The sequence below is a fragment of the Ischnura elegans genome, chromosome 2, assembly GCF_921293095.1.
Source record: "Ischnura elegans chromosome 2, ioIscEleg1.1, whole genome shotgun sequence".
NCBI lineage: Eukaryota > Metazoa > Arthropoda > Insecta > Odonata > Coenagrionidae > Ischnura > Ischnura elegans.
This window is the reverse complement of record NC_060247.1, coordinates 140,153,723-140,172,874: the sequence shown is the minus strand read 5'-3', so window position 1 is coordinate 140,172,874 and position 19,152 is coordinate 140,153,723. Positions and strand designations below refer to the sequence as shown.

General features: G+C 37.0%; 1 long non-coding RNA gene across 1 annotated transcript in view; it reads left to right on the top strand.

Annotated features, from left to right (window-relative positions):
* The window catches only part of LOC124154700, a 30,754-nt gene extending 11,807 nt beyond the window's left edge, over positions 1-18,947 (top strand). Inside the window, exon 2 of the long non-coding RNA XR_006863983.1 lies at positions 16,725-18,947. This is a non-coding gene — a long non-coding RNA (uncharacterized LOC124154700). The remainder of the gene's footprint in view (positions 1-16,724) is intronic.
* The last annotated feature ends 205 nt before the right edge of the window (positions 18,948-19,152 follow it).

The window sequence follows — 19,152 nt, the reverse complement described above, 5'->3', positions numbered from 1 at the left end:
TTTGAATGCAAGGAAGAAGGTGTCTACCTGCATTTCAATGGATTTATCAGCTGATGTTTTATTTTGCCTAAACGTAAGCTGAGAGAGATGCCTAAACGTAATTGTCCCTCAGTTCCTTAATCTCATTCCGTTATCTATTCGCTGAGAGCACAATGTTATGAAACCAACAAACCATAATCATCCTTGGCCATTATGAATACGAAGCAATGCGATGGAAACCAATAATTAAACTAACTTAATCATTCTCAGTGCACTTGAGTTCTATTATCACCACTAAGGTGTTATATAGTACCGTAGTTGAGTAATGCAATATATGGATGACCTGAAACTTACTCTAACCTCGCGAAGTTGCCGAGAAAAAACTTTTATCAAAAATGTCTATTTTAGAGTTGTGGAATGCCTTTCATCTGGAGAGCTCTTTCATCTTTCATGTAACGAAGTCGCGTCCAGGATTGAACGAAAATAAAAGACACGTGTTTCAATTAATTTCCTTATCACTTAAAAATTTATAACTGTACATGCTGTTAAAATTAAAAAAGCGAAGGTGTGTATCTAGGGATTGTTGACTTTTTTTGCCTGTGATGACTCGAAAATTGGCGCTTTTGTTTCGTCGTACTTGCAATAAAACTATATTTTTGTAAATGCACATTATTTTATTCAAAACTCGTGTAAAAATAATGCATTTTCAAGCACGAAACAAGCATTTACTGCATTTAGTTTACGTCGTGACGAAATCAAATCAGAATAATTTTTGTGCCTTGAGTCATTACGTATTTGTTAACTTCTGTAGCTCGTTGTAAAATCTACTGTTTTTCATGGAAACTGGAACAAATCTCATATGAAGAAATATAACTTAAAAAGTTCCAGTTACTGTTCGCTGCTTTGTATTGATAGCGTTTGTTTACTGTGGCAAGATGGGATCTAGCAGCCATAAAGTTTTTCCTCGTGAGTCAGTACTTCAGGACTTCGGTCCTCCCCGTCATTCACATGGAAGAACCGATTGGAAATCGAGGGTCTTCTCCCTATTATGAACGCAGGTGCAGCTCTACGAATGTATTGAGTACTGCATTTATCGCAATGAAAATTTGAGGGAAGCAGCATTCTTGGGAGAAAATTGAGGGCTCTCTTGTCATCATCACGCAAACACGTTTCCCGGCTTAGTGAGAGGAGAAATATAACTCGAGGAATCGTTCAAAGTATACCCAATATTACGGCTATAAAAAAGCCGATATCTTAAGTAAACCATGCAAAAATAAATTTGATTTTCTGAGATGTCATTGCCAGTTCTATACATTGGTGACATGAAGTACTCCTATCGCCTCATAAATAACTTTCAATGATAGGTCACTGATTCTAAATAAAAAATATAAACTATAAGGAGGATTTTGTAGGAATACTTTAGCATATTTTCAACACGGACTAGCTTATATTTCTTTGGATTTTAATTTATGTGTATATTTTATATTCACGTGAACTTATATTTTAAATTAATCTATAACTACAATGCAGTGGGAATTACAATTATTCGTTCCCACTTCAAAGGCTTAAAGCAGATAGACTGCGTGTTTTAGGCGTCTTACAGTTCGTATACCGAAGCTCAAATTCGTCACCAGACTTAAGATATAGCAATTTGAAGCATCCCGTTATTCAATAAATTTAAAAAAGAAATACATGCGTCCCAGCTATGATGGCAAACGTAACCTTAAGAACCGAACATAAAAAAACATGTTTTCCGTCAAAAAACCAGAAGAATGAATGCGGTAAATAATTTATGAGCTCCCGTGTGTGCTTTCGAGCAATTTATATGCGTTCGTGGTTTTATCCATTCATGGGAGTGTAAAGTGTTTTCGGCGAAAGTTGTCCGAGACGAACGGGATTTGGTCCTTGGATCACGCGGGGGGAGGGAGTCAGAGAGAGGATAGTTTCTATGGTATGGAGGCGACGAAGTGTGAAGAAGCGAGAATGGGCTCGCTCAGTGGAAGCGAAGAAACGCCACCGTCCAGCGGAGAGATATGCGGACGAATGGGGGTCAAGGGTTGCATGACGTCACTCACAAATATGAACGCAAAAGGGTATGAACGATAAGGGCATGCAGGGATACAGCCAGAAGAAGATTCTATCGTCATTCATTTGGTGATGTAGAAAAGCGGTTGTAATTTGTTGCGATACGTTTTAAAAGGACGTATTCCATTAAAGAAAAGCGACGTAAATTAACCACATCAGGATTTCATTCAGAATAATTTTTTTTTTAGATTTTTTGCAGTGGTTATATGTATTATAGTAACTGATTTTAGGGTGTAGGTACCACTGGGTGGTATGAAATATAAATGCTCTGGAAAACTCCCGATGACGTTCACCAACATTACGATACCTTTTAAAATGATTTGCTCAATAAAAGAGTACACACTAAAACTAAGTCATACAGCTTTGAGAATGATGAGAGAGAAAGATTAAAATTGCATGAAAGAATAGAAAACTGAAGAGATTTCATAATAGGTGGATGGCATTAGTGGAATTTTTCTGGCAAATGAAATATTTTAATTTTGCATCAAATAAAATCACATTTTGAGCAGCACCAAATTCCCTATGTGAGAAATAACTGTTAAAAATCAGCCAAAGTGATGTAATTAGAGTAAGTCTTCTAAGGTGTTCAGTGAAGTCGCAAAAAATTCCATAGTACATCGTTTCCCTAACTATACGAAAAAATATTCATAGCTTGAAAGCATTTTGCTCATTGAATCTTGAATATTATTTGAAAGTCTTCGGTAATTTCTCCATGGTTGCTTAGGTTAGAAAAGAATTTTCGAAAATGTTGACGTATGGGATTAGATTGCAAAGAGTATGAAGAAGTTGCGGTGAAGAAGAGGTAATCTTTCATGCGGAAAAGCTGCAAGGTAGAGAACATTTAAAAGACAGCAACAACAAAAAGAGCTCTAATGGATGAGGGATAAGTTGGCCAGCATTTTCAAACTACCAAACAGCTACAGTCCCTGTAGACATTCGAAGGACTGGAAACATTTTGACAGGGTGGAAGCTGCGGGTAGAAGAGGAAGATACCTGCTTTGTAGCACAATTTCATTCTGTTCAAGAGATAGTGCGTCGCAGTGGTCGGAAATGGAGCGGTAAAAGGAGTCTCATGAGATTCTATGAGCGATGGTTTGGAGTTGGGAAGTGGAGGCTGTGGACGGGATCAGGAAGGAAGGAAGGAAGGAGCGATGGCTTGTATGTGGGTAGAGACGAGAGTTCCGTGGAGGGTAAACAAAAGAATTTACGAAGAAATGATGCAAAGACGACGAAAAGTTTCCCCGCAAGAATGCTGGAATGAGGAAGACTTTGTATCATTGAAAGTCAGAAACACAGGTTTCTTAGCAATGACAGGGAACCATGCGTGATTCAAAAGTACACCTGGTTGTTAAATTGAGTACCTATTTTAATATATTTGTGGGGAAATACGCCTTTGAGATAGAAGCGGGAGAATTATATGCATTATTTATGCGCATATCTTAATAATTTGAAACCACCTATTTTGACCTAGACAGGTTAAAGAAATAAAATATAATTCTGTCGACTTAATTTTTGGGGTAATTTGTTTCTCTTTCTAGTCATGGCTGGGTAAAGAGTTTCCATGAAAACTTATTATCCAATCCTAGCTATTTAACAAATAATTAGAACGAATGGAGAGAGAAACGGGGTTTATTTACAGTATCAATCAAAGTGTGAAAACAGGTTTTATGAGTGCGAATCAATCCTGCTCGATAGAATGCATTTATTCTTGTTTCCTTGCGTATTTCTTCAGCAAAACTTTCGCTGTTTTCTTGAATTCATTGGTATGTAGAAAAATTCCAAATATGTCTCATCTTTATTATATACAAACATTTTCCCTCGAACTCAGGGGTGAGATACAAATTTGATATTTGAAATATTGATAAGGGATGATATGTAACTTTTTTAACCAAATAAAATTGGGCATTGATGAGTGCTCTCGTTGAGAGTTTGAACTGCAGTCTCGTTGCATTGCAGTCTCTTATTTACGAACAGGTTCGAAAAAGTCGTGACTAAGAGTAGAGTGATAAACATGAATAAAGCGATAAATACATGATAAAAAAATAAAACTTTTGTCCTTAAGTCTGGGACTACCGAATTTGCGAAGTAATGCGTTCTGAGTAAAAAACGCAATCTTAAACGGTATTGGTAATTTAATCTCGGCTTGTGATTGGCAGTATTATATTACCCGGATTCCTTCATCGAGCCCCGAATAACAAAGACTTCGCTGAAACTTAAAAGAAATAACGCCATTGAGACTCTATTTAGTGCCTATAATTAAGGTGATTATCAGTGTAGTGTTCTGGCTTATTATTATCAATATTAATCCCAAAATTGCAGTCCAAATATGAGTCAACAGTTTTTTCACTCCATTTTTGTACATGGAAACAGAAACATAGCTCTAGTTATCTTGCAATTGTTAGCGATATCTTTTGGTTGCAATTACATATGATATTCCACTCCGCTATAACATATAAAGGAAGTAACCTCTGGATACACCGTCAAGGTTATGAATTGAGTCTATCCACGACCATCTACTTGTCATCATCGTCATGATCTCTCATCAATCTGAAGAATGAGTTGACGCAGTTTTCCTCTCAATGTCAGCATTTCCTTTCGCACTTACATTTTTCTTTTGATCTACATACCATATTACCTGCTCTATTTATCTAATCCCATCGTTTTCTAAGCCTTTCATCCCTTCAGGCTATCGTACTACGATTATAGATTTTCATCAAAATGTCGTGACCTAAGTTGTGGCCGATTATGTTGTCCCCCGTCTTCTGCCCAAGGTTTTCATGGAATTATCTTCTATTCCACTTAAACTCCCGCATTGATGCATTCAAGAGTTAAATATCACCAATATCTTGTCAATTAAATTTATGCAACACACCTCTATGTTGTTTCACTTTCGTAACTTTTCTACGCGTTAACTTCGCTCCATTGTAGGAGTACGCAAGTGTATCTGCATGCAAAAAGACAGAGAAAAGTGACTACGACACCAGTGGAATACCGTTTATCATGTGCCATCATGCTGATTAAATGTGTTATTCTTGCATTTACTTCGTATCTTGAGCAAATTTGGAGTCAATAAATCTTAAAGAGGTTAATGAGTTAAAGATTATCACCTGTGCTTTTGTCACGCATAGGTATGCAACTTTACTTAGAGGTAATGTTGGTTTCATAACGTTCATAAGTAATCTGCGAATGTGTACCTGCATGAACAAAAGAAACGGGGCAGTGACAAAGAGTCTACCAGGTTACGAAAGATTTAATTAATCCCTTGAGGATACACGGAATAAAAGTTGCCTCGAAAACTGCCGTACAGAATTTGTGGGAAGCAAATAAGACACACAACGTCAAGAACACACAAAAAAAGCAAGTTGTATCTCTACCTGCCTACGTTATTCTAGCACCGGCCGCAAAGTTTTTCCACTTTTGAACTGCGTTAGACCCAAGAGGAAAGAACTAATAAAAAAAGAAGGAGGGAACGTGGCGCAAGGGAACAAAAGACGAGCTCCGCTCGTCGCGAGTTTTTCGGGGCCGCCGCGAGAGGGCGCCCGCGAACAAAGCGAAGGAGAGAGAGAGAGAGGCGTATAAAGAGGGCAACGCAGTGGAAAGGATGAGTTGAGACGCGAAAAGAGCGAAAGCGCAAACAATAGGAACGAAGAGAGAGAGAGAAGGGAGAAAGAAAAGGGCTAAAAGGTGAAGAAGATGGAGGAGAAAGAGTTTGCACGCGGAGAGGAAGTGACGGATGTTGTTATGGAGACCATTGAGGTTTCTGGAGAAAGCGTTAGCTACCATTGGCAGGTGAAACCAAGGGCGAGCCATATTTTTCTACCTGCGGTGAAGTGCAAATGGACATGCTTTTAGGATAAATATGCTTATCTGGCAATTTATAGTGGATAGGCAAACAATATGCCCTCCTCTCCGGTGATGATTGTCAAAGAAAATGGAAAATATCGTTCCTAAGTTTAATAATTAGCATTTAGATTCTCTGCTTTCGGACATATTCACTCATGCCAATGAGATGCGTTATTTTTTTTTAATTTTTAAGAGATTTCTTTTGTTAAAAGGTGAGGAGGAGATTCAGTCAAGTGAAGCAATAGGTGGTGAAAAATTGTTAAAAGACATTAATATTTGATGATACGTTTATACCATTGATGATATAATGGCTTCGTGCCGCTTCCGTCATCTAGACTAGAATTTTCGTACTTGTTTGCGAAGAGCAAATGAGCATTTGGATTTTCTGAAGAGTCCTGAAGAGGGCTCCAATCGTTAGCAGGTGAAGCCGTGGGTCTGCCGCACGCATTATTCTACCTGGGATGAAGTAAGAATTCGTGTGCTATTCGAATGTGCATGCTCATCTGACGATTCGAATTGGTAGAGAAAGGCAGGAGCAAAATTTCATCACCCCGTAGATGATTGCGTAACCCAATCTAAAAACAACATTTTTGGGAAAATGCGTCCTTGCAACTTGAATAACAAGCATTAGGATTTGCCGTCTTCAGAAATGTTCGCTCTTGCCAAGGAAACCGAAATACCGTTTTTAAGTTTAATAGTAAGCATTTGGATTTTATGTCTTCACACATATTCACTCATGCCAATGATGTACTCAACTTATTTTTTTTAATTTATGGTACTTATCAGCTTCATCTTTGAAATTTGTTATTGATTTTATTTTGCGGAAAGGCAAGTGGAAGATGCCAAATCAGTCGAGTGAAGCTATCGGTGATGAAAAATTGATATGAGAGAATGATTGAGCACGAATTATATGCTAATATTTGTTGCCCATGTAATAAGTGCCCTTAGTAAAGCCGTTACGGCTCCTTAAAGAGTCCTTCAGCTGAATTATACTTCTCGTACACGTAAGCATGCACGAGTGGATTAAGTCGGATGGGCAGCCTTGAAAAATTCACATTTCGCTTGTATAGGCTGATTGTTCTTCTCTTAGTCCTACATCTACATGCAACCTCGCAGGAATCCTAAAACGCGTTTGGCAGGGGACACCAGCCGTTCGCATATAAAGAGGATATACTAAAAAAAATTATGAACAGCATTTATTTATATAGCCCTTTATGGCTCGGTGGATAAACGAATTCCCATATCGAAACCGTTTGGCTAAATCTCTTTCTTAATTTATGCCTTCTGTCAGACCTTGAAATTGTGTATAAGGGCTGTAAGATGATATTCTCCGTGTCGCTCGTGATGATATCGATTCTTATTTGCTAAAGCAATCTAAGTTTAACGCGCAGCTTCCGAGTTTCTAGCGACTCCTAGCCTAATTTTCTTAACATCTGGGTAACGCTGTCTGAACACCCCTAGCAGTTTTTGACGAATCGCTCAGCTATCCTTTGTATTTTATTCAGATTAAGTCTTTCTGCACCGGATTTCTTATGCTGGCTGCATATTCAAAGTTTGGTCGGACGAGTGCGAAATAGCTCACTTATTTTACTTTCTCATCCGAAAATCAGCCCACAATACGCTTGACGATTCCTAACTTCTTCAGAGCTATGCCGCAAATATTCTATGTGTTTCCCTCGAGAGGTTCGAAGATATCGTAACTCCCAGGCACTTCACTTCCTATTTTGCCTTCATGTATGCAATGGTTACAGCAAATATTATAGTTGAAATTCTAATTAATGATTTTCAATAGTTGACGATTAATTCAGTCATCAAAATAATCCGAATATCCACTTTTTACACATTCTACAAAACAAAAAATCGGAAGCACAAAATTATTTTTACGTATTTATAGAAATTTTTACTGAAATTAAAGTGATTAATGAAAATTACTGAATAAAGTTTTGTTGCTGATCATTTAATACTTATGTATAAGTTCAATTGGTCTCCAACGAATGTCGCGTTTCAAAGAGCACCACAAACGAAGCCACCGAGTATGATCCTTTTTAAACGGATTCGAACTAAATTTTTCATCAATCAAAGTTTATTTTGAAAATCATCAATGATGATCTGCCAATTCCTTAGTACTTTACTAGGCAAAATTGTTCCCCAAAAAATCTCAAATGAAAGAAATACCTCGCTGGCTAGAGGTAATTTTTAAAACACATTAGTTTGTATAGGAGTGCTGAATTTTTAAAAGCTCATCATGAATTCTTCGTTAGTTTAAATTATCACCGTCATTTGTCGTTGGATATCACTCGTGGTCACAACTCATACTCTTAGTTTACTTAAAAGCAACTATATAATTCCAACACATAATTAGGAAGTAATTAGTAGTTTATCTAGCCTAAAGAGTTTCAGCCGAATATCAATCCAGGAACTGCGTGACTGTCAGAAAATTTGCTCGGTGTCACAGCTTTGTATTAATTCCACGTTTATCTATTTCATTCTCACCACGAATCTTAGGCGTAATTTCATTTTCAATCCTGTCCCATGGAATCGGTGAATGTAAAATTGTTCCTGCACGAACTCGTGGCTAATACTCGAATTTTAGTCGCAACATGGTCCACTCTTTATGTTAAGATAACCCCTAGCGATACATATTCTCCGCTTGAGCTTTTATTTTACTTTGAAATTTTTAATTAAATGCAGTCATTAAATTATTGATCCTTATTCACTTTTTGCACATATTTTGTCTTTATTTATGAGTTACGACACTTAATTTTACAGCATTAACATTTCTTAGATTTAAAATGTCCCTAGATTTCTTTTGAATTTTAAGCAAACCCCTCTACCGTTCCTTCTTTGGAGTAATATAACAATGTTTTCTTTTTATTGCTAAAATGCAGTCCTGTATTACCATGTCTTATTGTCATTATATGTACTATACATTTTAAAGTTACCAGTTAAAGTTTTTTTTTACATTTTCTGTAAGCCCCAAGATTGCAAGATCCCAATTTTTAGCGGTGCCAATAATTTAGCTATTTAAATTCAGTCGCTGTCGGAATTATATGTTTTAATCTTATATAATTTTTATTCCTTTCGCCTTATTCCTCGTAATTGAAAATACCGTTGGAATTTCATTGCTCCATACGCACACTTTCTCACACTTTCGACTTTTATTTTACTATGCAACAAATATTAGGTATTCTAGTAATTAGCACCTACTCGTATTTCACACTTGCAGATTCTAAGGTACTGTAAAAATTAATTTTTTTATTTTATTTATATAATAGCTTACCACACATTGTTAGCTATTATTTCATTATATCAGGAATTACGTGAATTTCACAATCTTGTCATTGCAGACATTATGTTGCGTTTAGAAATTTTTAAATGCGTTAATTATACAATATATCTTAGATAATATCCTAGAATAATACTAAGACAGCATTTAAAAAATAAAAGATAATGGTGATGACGCGATGGTTACAAATTTATTCACAGAATCGCAACATGGATATTTTTTTAGCGTTCCTGTATTGGACAAAATGTGCGGTTAAAAGGTTTGAAGGAATTCCAAATCATGAAAAATAGTGAGATGAGAGAGCTGTTTCACACTTTAACGGCAGTTTTGTCCATGCATATTAGCGACTTATATTTTTACTGATAAATACTACGGTGCAATTTATCAAAAGTTGAATATTTTTAAATTTATTTTCCTTGTAGTGGTAAGGATTTGAGGAAAACGAAAAATAATAAAATGTGTCACAAAATGTACTGTCCTTCTTGCGTGCCTGACCAGCTCGTTTCTTCAATACGTCACCCTTTTGTCATCTGAAATAGAGCGGTGTCAATAGTTAATTTATTTCAATTACCGAGCATTTTTCAAAATATTTTCTATTGGTCCGCTTTTCCTTATTTTTTTTCTAATTCTTATTCAGTTTTGATTAAAGTGAGTAATGTATATGATTTATTTTTTATAGAGTATATATAAAATTGTTAAAGTGTTTTCAGGGCTACTTTTCATTAGTTTTAATTAGTGTAATTTTTAAACTAATTATGCAAATGTACGAACAATCACCCCGCATAACTTTACCACCGCACTTATTTAGCACCAATGGCCGTAGAATCTACACAGTGTGGAAACCGGGGTGTTTATAAGAAGCCATCCTGTAGGTGGAAGGGTTTTATCATGAATTAGTTTGAAATATGAAGTATTTGTAATAATGTGATTACACATTTTAAAGCATTGATAAAAGGATCCATTACATACATTCTGAGAAATGAAATCTAAGCATTAGATTTAATATTATGCCTTTTTCCTAACTCAGAGGTACATTTGCCGGCAGTTACGAATGCCATCCGTTGATAAACCTCCGTTAATTTTCAGGTTTGAAACAGATTTGCTTAGAATTGTGAATTTTGTTAGCATATTGTATTATGTTGTGATAGCAGAGATATTTCCCGTTATGCGTGTTTTTATTTTGATGTCGATATTTATGATGGCGCTTTAATAGTGAAAGCGTAATTCTCAAAGTATAGGCTATGAAAAATTGGACTTAAATTTAAATTGATCAATTTAGTGCCTGTTTAGTAACGTATGCGTGAAGACTTCATGTATTTCATTTTTTGTGTTAGATAAGAAAATCAGCATTTCATGAGAATGTAGTGTAAAATTATTCCTAAAATATTGTATGTGTGAGTGTGATAGACAGAAAATAAATTTGTGGTTTGTATGTTTTAGTGAAGGCTTGAGAAGTATCATTTGAGAATTTCCGATTCAAATTACTTGTGGATAGTTTTAATCCGTTCTTTTTCATCCGTTGACGCGCCATCGAATGTGACAGAATTTTTTATTTTGCTCAAAAAGCGAATGAAAATCAAATCGGCTTTGTGTTCGTTGAATTAATGAGTTAGAAGCAAACACTTCTGCCGCAGTTAATGAATGGGTGAATGCGAAGAAACGGAGTGGATTGAGAGGAAGCCGGGAATATTGGGCAGTGAAACTTTCAATTGCGGGAGCACCGGCTAACAAATCTACTCAAAGTTGAGCGGACGATAAAGATGGCGTCTTCCCTCGAGCTGAAACGGACGAAGAGATGCTGAGAAGACCGCACTCGATAAGGCTATCTGCTGAGAGAGAGAGGGGGGAATATATATAGGGAATGCTCGCAGAGTGTTCGCAGAAGAACGGAACGAAGGAGTTAGTGGGGGTGAATTCTCCGAAGTACTTTTGTGAGGCAATTCGGACGAAGGCAGGGAGGGTGGTGCTGAAAAGCCTTCACAACAAGGAAAAAGGGCAAATATCCATCGTAAATCCAATATAGAAGTCATAGGCGTGACTCCACGGAATTAACCTATAAGCCATTGAAGATCAAAAGTTAAAACATTTATAATTCACATAGTTTACAATCACAGCTTCTTTTTAATTTTTTTGTGAAAACTATGATTAATCCACGTGTATTGAATTATAGAATTGTAAGTTAGAACAACATTTTCTTGGCAGCTTACTAAAATACCACGTATATCGTTTGATCTTCATGATATTTGTAACTTTTGAAACTGAATTTCATCGGAGCATCCTTTAGTTGCTCTGTATCCTTTAGTTTACATCTAACACCCTGGTATCGCTGTTTTATCAGTCGCTGTTGCCCATGAGTACCTATAGCGACAAGAGGATCACGGTAGCTCTACTGATGTTAGTCTGTTTAATTAGGTGCCATTAACAGTGAGCAAGACTATTAACCATACCATATTATCTACCATATTATCTACCATATTTTTAGTTTGAATAAGCAAATAGAAACTTTTTTTTAGAAAAAAAAAATTCACAGTAGTTTCTCATAGCTTGTTCTGTTTTTACAATTTTTGACGAAGCAATTCACATCAACAGCATTTTGGGTTCAGTTTAAATTGGTATTCGATGTGATACTCAAGAGTTTAAAATGGAAAATTGGCATCATTCTATATTTTAAAATATATTTCAATTACTTTTGCATATAATTAATATTTTGCCTACTAATTTGGTTCCGTCGGGAGTTGTGATGAGCTGCTCCGAGCAGAAGCAAGTGATGGAGAATTAATTATTTTGTAGCGCGGTGGTATTTTAGGAAGAGCAGGGTGCGATGGCTCTTAAGTGCTTGGGAATGAGCACTTGCCTGTTGGCTAACTCGCTGACACATTAGCGGCCCTTAGTGAGTCTCGGCCATTGAGTCGACGTCACGCATCGCTGAAGGAAGGGGTCCATTTCCAGCTCGGCCTGAAGGGTGAGGGCAAAGACGGGGCTATACCCCGCCCCCCCTTGGACATCCAATTTACTCCAGATAGAATGGCAGTTTTTGTTCGGATCCGCAATACTTCTGGGAGTTTAACCCATACTTAGCCCCCCTTGTCCCTATCCTGGATCCACTACTGGGTGAAGGTGAAGGAAAGCTTTGAGGTCCACTCGACCGAATCGATTGACGTTATTATTTTACACGAGTTGATCTGGGAGCGACTGCAGACGCTGGTATGAGCAATTGGTTTCGTTTTACGGGTTAATTGATAAAATCGTGGTTTCTTGTGGTTTAAATACGGAATTATTTTTAAAATATTGGAAAATCTGCTTTTAAACTTTGACGAAAAACGCTGCATTGATTAGTCCTGATGGTTTTAGTTTCGGTTTGAATCGCCTCCGTTTAGAATTATAAAGTTCATTGATATGTATTTCGTGTGGTCAAAATGTTTGAATAATTCCTTTTTGAAATCGGAATCGACACTTTTCATATAAATTTGAATTTAATAGTTTTAAGTTTTCAATGTAGATTTAAAACGGGTCCCTTGTGGATTGCAGAGGAACATTTGTGTTCCATTTTACTTGATAGATGCTGGAAACTGTTGTTTCTTGAAGAGATATTTTTCAGAGACGCACGAAATCATGTTAGAATATCACTAATTTGGTTTCAAACGTATGCGTTGATAATTAAGGTTTTTTTAATGAACTAGTAGCATATATTTGTTCGTTTTTACTTGCAAGGTATGGGTTTACTTGGGTTCACAACACGCATAGCGAAATCGGCTAAGAAACTTCAATTTGTAATGACGGGATCTACCTTTTAGAGCAGGTTTACAAGGTATACAAACATGTGAGTGTTATGGATCAGAGTTATATATTTTTTGTGGTCAAATTGATCCCAAAGTTTCGGAAAATCGTTAATAAAGGTTTTAATTTAATTTAAAATTAATCGATTTACAAAGTATGTAATTTAGAGTAGGGCCATAACAATTCTGTTGAGATTTGTGAATATTCCTAGCAATTGTTACGTGTGTTTGAAGTTTTAAAATATTCCTGATGTATTGGGGAACCAGCAATATAACCTTGTTAATTATTCTTTAAGTTATTCGAATCTTCGTTACTGAGTAAACGTGAGAAATAATTCCTATGAAATTGGGAAATCAACAATGAGGCAGAGCAAATGACATTGAACAAACACCTTTTTTTTAAGGAAACGTAGAATGATCCATAGAAAAGAAAGCATTTCGTTCCTATATATGTTCTGTTTTGCTTGACGAGTTTTGAAAAATGTGTGCTCCTGTACTAATGGTGTAGAAGAATTTTGTTTTTTGCAATGAAGGCTTCTTGAAGAAATAATTATAAAATCTACTGTGGAAATTTCCTAATATTTATTAATTGAACGTTTAACTACAGATGAGTTGTTCTTATCAACATTTGTCTGGAGCAGAGTGATTCTTTAAGACTCACTCATCCGCAAATCCGCAACGTGAAATTGTTGACTGATTTATATTCTGCTTCTGTGGATTTTACACGGATATGTTCTATTTCGTGGATTTTGTTGAAACATGTGCTCCAGATACGTCACACCACCGAAATTTTGACCAAAATGTTCGAGAGGCAAAGAGAGGGAGAGTGTCGACTTTGATCTTGGAAGAAGACGTTTCGCCTTGAGAAAGAAAGGCTTCGCGTTCGGATGCGTTGATTCACCTCCTGCTCACCCACACAATGGAGAGAAGGATTTGCGACGTCCCACGCCGCACATATTCATTATTTTTTCGTCATTTTGAATTCTGAAAGCGCCGTCTGCTGCTCACTCATCCATCAAGAAGAACCAAATCCCTGAGTCGAGGGGAGCGCTCAATCATCTGGGGTTATGGAGGTGGGCTTGCCCCCCAGATGACCCCCCCCCCGTATTCTCAACACATTTTACCGTGCGCGTCAATACTGATGAAGTGAGAATCTTGAGAAATAATTTATCTATATCATATTTATTTTTTAGAAGACCATTCGTATGAACATTGATAATTTTTCTTGCATTGGGGCAATCGGAATGAGGTGCGAACAAAGCAGATGCCCTGCTGGGCAGTTAGTTCCTTGCTTTCCCACCCTCCTTTGCTTGCCCCATGACCCGAAACTTCAAAGTACAACCAGGGGAGGGTTTACTAGAAACATTGTGTACTTAGTGTGCTTCACTCCCTCTATTGGCTATATATTTAACTCATGTTCGCCAAGTCATATTTTTATTTAATTTTAAGCGTTTTCCCCTGTGTACTTCGGACATTAAAGCCAAATTTCACTATGTAAACATCTTATTTCTCTTTGTACAGATGGTATTATCTTTGATTTTTTAAAGAGCTAATATTTATGATCCATCTCTGATTATATGGCACATCTTGAAGCTCTTGTTACTCTGACTGGGGTTTAATTTAAGCTTGGTGTGCTGTCATTTGTATTTATTCAGCGAATATTTTTACATTATTACATTTTCTAATTTTACTTTACAGTTTATTGAATATTAGCGGCACAAGTAATTAAAGATTTCTGATAAATTTGACCGTAACATACCAAGGTAAATGTCAGCCATTAGTACCAAATTAGTATCTACATCAACTAACTATTCCACAAGTTGCCTCAACAGACGAGTGGCCGAAAACGTTTGCCTTTAATGTGAAAGGAAACATTAGTTAGCAAAATACACAAATCTCTACGGGTCCCTACATGCAATTAGAGACCATCAAAAAAAATATATATTCTAATGTTTAATGAGGAATTCTCAGTGCATTATGCAATCATTTCATTTTCTAACCGTACGAATCATATGTTTGTAAAATCCGCAACTCACCTTTCAATCCTGTTGTGTACCATAAAACTTAGAAAAATATTTATAATGTATCGTTCAATATGTATCATTCCAATATTTATGCGCACGAAACACATGTTAATGAAATCCGCAATTATCAACGGATCCCATTCAGGCTGGAGCTGGAACGTAGAAAACAGCAATATAAATTTATGTGCAAAGTTTCATTGTCATTTTCCTAATGTTTTACGGAATATTTCACACTATCTATCTTTATCTTATCTTAGAAGTAAACATAATTTTGTCTATAAATTGTCTTGAGTGACATTCACAATTTAAAATGCAAAATGAAGTTAAGGACTGAACATTGTGTCTAAGCAACATTTGAATATATCCCCAAGTCCACAATTCTGATTGGTTTTCATTAAAACCTTCACATGAACACAATGGAAAAGCGTGGCCTGCCTAATTCATGAAGGTTAAATAGCCAATGTTTCCCAAGCGGCTCATGTTAATGCTCTCTGTTCGCTTCGTCCGACGCGTCCTTCTCTCGGATTTCAGTTCGTCGCCGCCATTCCCTCGTTTCCGTTAATTTCCGCGCTTCCCTCGTACGCGAGGTGCGGCCTCCCGATTGCGTTTCTCTTTTGCTTTTTCGTCCTTGGATGGGTCCCCCTCATAGGTCCGCCGTGGGCTTCAGGCCGTTCGCTTCGGATTTTTGGCTTCGCACGGTTGGTTTGAAGCAGGAATCTTGCCTCTTGAAACTCGGCGAATGGAGCGAACAAAGCAGGCGCCCTGCTGCCGGGGGGCAGTTAGTTCCTTGCCTACCCACCCTCCTTTGCTTGCCCCGTGACCCGAAACTTCAAAGTGCCTCCTCCGTTGTGGCTCCTACCTACCTGTGTTTGTTCCTCCCGGGTAATTTAACAAAGGAGTTTTGGAGGCTTGAAAAGCTTCCGGAGTTCTACTTACTTAGAAGCCAAGATTTGCCGTATTATCGCTTCGCTGAAATTCACTCCTTCGATCCTACCTTTGCACTATGGTCCGTTTGAAAACTTATGGCCTCCTCGGCTTTGTACAAACCAGATAGCGTAACACTCCTGTTATTTTTTAACGCTTTTCTTTTCTCAAAAAATATTTGTTTCTGAGACGGAGCTGATAGGTAATTCTGAAATTATATGGGAATTTATGACTGATTTCATTGGTGGAAGAATATACTGCAGAACTTTGGAGGAGAATAAATCATTTTTTAACTGGCCTTGAAGTACATCACTACAGCATGCAAACTTTGCCTTATTGAATCGTAAAAATAGGAATAATTTTTTTAAATATATTGTAATTTGTAACATTCAAAATTGAAACATAAAAAATGGAGTTGAGAATTGTACATTGTGGCATATGAACGAATTATCAAGAAAATCTCAAAATTTTTAATATAACACTTGAGCTTTGGAATAATTTTCATCAATTTTACCAAAATAATAGTGTTTATGAGAGTACCTACCTGCACCAATGAGAGTTTAATAAGGTATAACTAGCATAATTTTTTTCACTTGAAAACAAAGAACTTTGTAGCTAGTTTCTTAAACAGTTTCAAATTGGAAAAAAGATATAAGGGAAAAATAATGTTTTTAATTAGGTTTTTTTACATTTTTAGATTTTGTTTTTGTTATAAGAGTGAATAAAAGCATATTGAATAGAATAACCGAACTTGTTATAACACCCTCGCCGGCATAATAATTAACACACGTTTTCTTCTCCTTCCAGGCCCCGAATGGAATTCATTGCTCGAGCATGGAGCACTTTCAACGCTTGGAGCTCATATTTGAACAATCGTCACTTCTTTGACGAAAGGAGTACTTCTTATTTTACAGCATGGTTAACATATGAAAGTTTAATAAAACCTAATCTAACTTTTATGAATCGTTCGCAAAGAACCAGTTGGAGAATATAACAATTACCATAACGGGATGCATTAAATATATTTTTAAGAATTGTAAACACTGTCACCTAACTCTAGTTTTATATAATATAAAAAATTATGAGATATTTATATCCAATGGAAATGGTTGTACATTAACTGCGAATGACCCTATCGCTCAAAATTGAGTGATTGCTGAAAAAGTACTGTTATCGTATTTAGTGTGTATGCTGCTGTACAAACCTAATTCACTCTAACGAAAAATGTCTATTGAAAATAAATGGTGCCCGTTCCACACCGAAAGAATGCTTTCGGTCGTGTGTTGCATCTCAAGTGTGTTTCCAGAGTTGTCTTGGCGAATATTTACATGGAGAGATATTCTATGCGAGAGGTTGTAAAAATAAACAGAAGGTATAATGTTGAACACACTGTGTCCGTATTTCATGTGTAATAATGGAACTTTGATGTGAGTACGTGAAGCTGCGCGCGCATATACTTGAGTGAGTGAGATTCTTAAAGGCATGCCTAAGGAATGCCCCTTTTTTATAAAGTATTTTGTACCATGAGGAAGCTTGCGTAAGACTATAACTGGACAGAATAGTAACAAAAGGAATAATGCCTCCCAACTGAATGCATATATTTCTTCTGTACATGACAAATCACTGTTCAAGTACCTTGATTGAATGTATGATCTTTATGAGTGCATTACGAAGAGTTATCAATGAGCATTACGTTCTGCTAATGCTAAGGCTCTTTCGGAAACATAATAATTATCAGTTGGTTTTTTTTTAAATTAGCGGTCACATTGACATGAAGGAATTCCTATGTTGAAATTTAAGATGGTACTGGAAAATAGTAAGTAAATAAATCGTCACAATATTGATCTGTGACCAGGAAACCCTTATTCGAAGCATTTTCAGATAAGATAAAATTTCCATCAAAAGGGAACCTATGCGGAGTTATCATACCTTGATTGAAATGGAGAAATGAGAACGCAAACCCTGTGAAAAATGAATGGTTAATATTCGTTGCATAACGAAGTTTGCTCTCAATATTTCGTCAGAGCCTTTTCCCGAAAATTTGTTCCCAAGTGACTTGGTTGTAGTTATTGCTGGCCTTTTTTTGAGGCACTAAGGTCCATACGTTGAGAATAAATCGCAATTTTAACGATTTTTCCGACAATTTTAGGAGAAAAATCGTTAAAATATTACTAATTTTCCAGACGTTTACGAGACTCGACAATGATGAAGTGTGGCTCATTGAAACATACTGACAAGTGTGTGATTGCAAGTACATGCCTTTTACTAGTTGACACTTCCATTTGATTACACCTCGAATATTGTCTGAGATGTCGTAGATCCGTTTAGTTCATCCAGTTACTATCGGACTTCTAACTTTATTTAGCTGTAGCATTCTGAAATCTGAGTATCCAGATTAAAGGATGCTACCGCTCAATGGAGTCGGCGTCTCCTCTCATTTCCAACATTGTTGCAGTCATTTGGGCCCCTTCCCACCTTCCTCCCCCACCCGCTAGTCGTCGAGTCCCCTCTCCTGGCAGTAGCCCCGGCGAGGCAGAGGGGCCTCTGCGCCACACCCACCCCTAATCCACCCCCAAATAGGCCCTCAAACAGACGAAAGCGAGCGCTCGCAAGGCGGATGCATCGCTTCACACTCAACCGCAATCGTAAATTAGGGTATCAACTTGCTATTTCTAGGGTGTTTGATTAAATTAGATCATTGCTAACATTTTTCTGGATCTAAAGTTTGAAATTTTATCGTAGTACATTCAAAGCCTGCCTTGTGACCGACGACGAAATGCTCATCTAACCGCTCCAGGAGCCAAGCAAAATGATAGCGTCTGCGCAGTTGCCGGGAAGCCGTTCCTCGATTCCAGGCTTAAGGAGAGTTTTGCCCGTGGCAATAAAAGTTTTTTACTCCTGTATTTTCTCTTTTTGGTAAATAAAAAATGAAAAGGTAAAATTGGTGTGTATTTGACACAAGGGCGAATTTTTAAAACACTACTCCTAATAAAGTTCAAGATGTCAGACTATAATTTCAACGAGCATTTTTCCACGATAAAAACCATAATACCAAGCAAAAGGTCGAATCAATGTCCCTCGGACCTTTTGAAGGCTCCAATTCCGGACGATCATCGCTTTTCCATCCTGATCGCCTGGCTAAGAGGGCGGCATTCTCTAAGTCCATTACTAGCCCTATTGTCCCTAATAAAGAGATTTGATCGCGGTAACCGGTAAGCTTCGGAAACATTAGTCA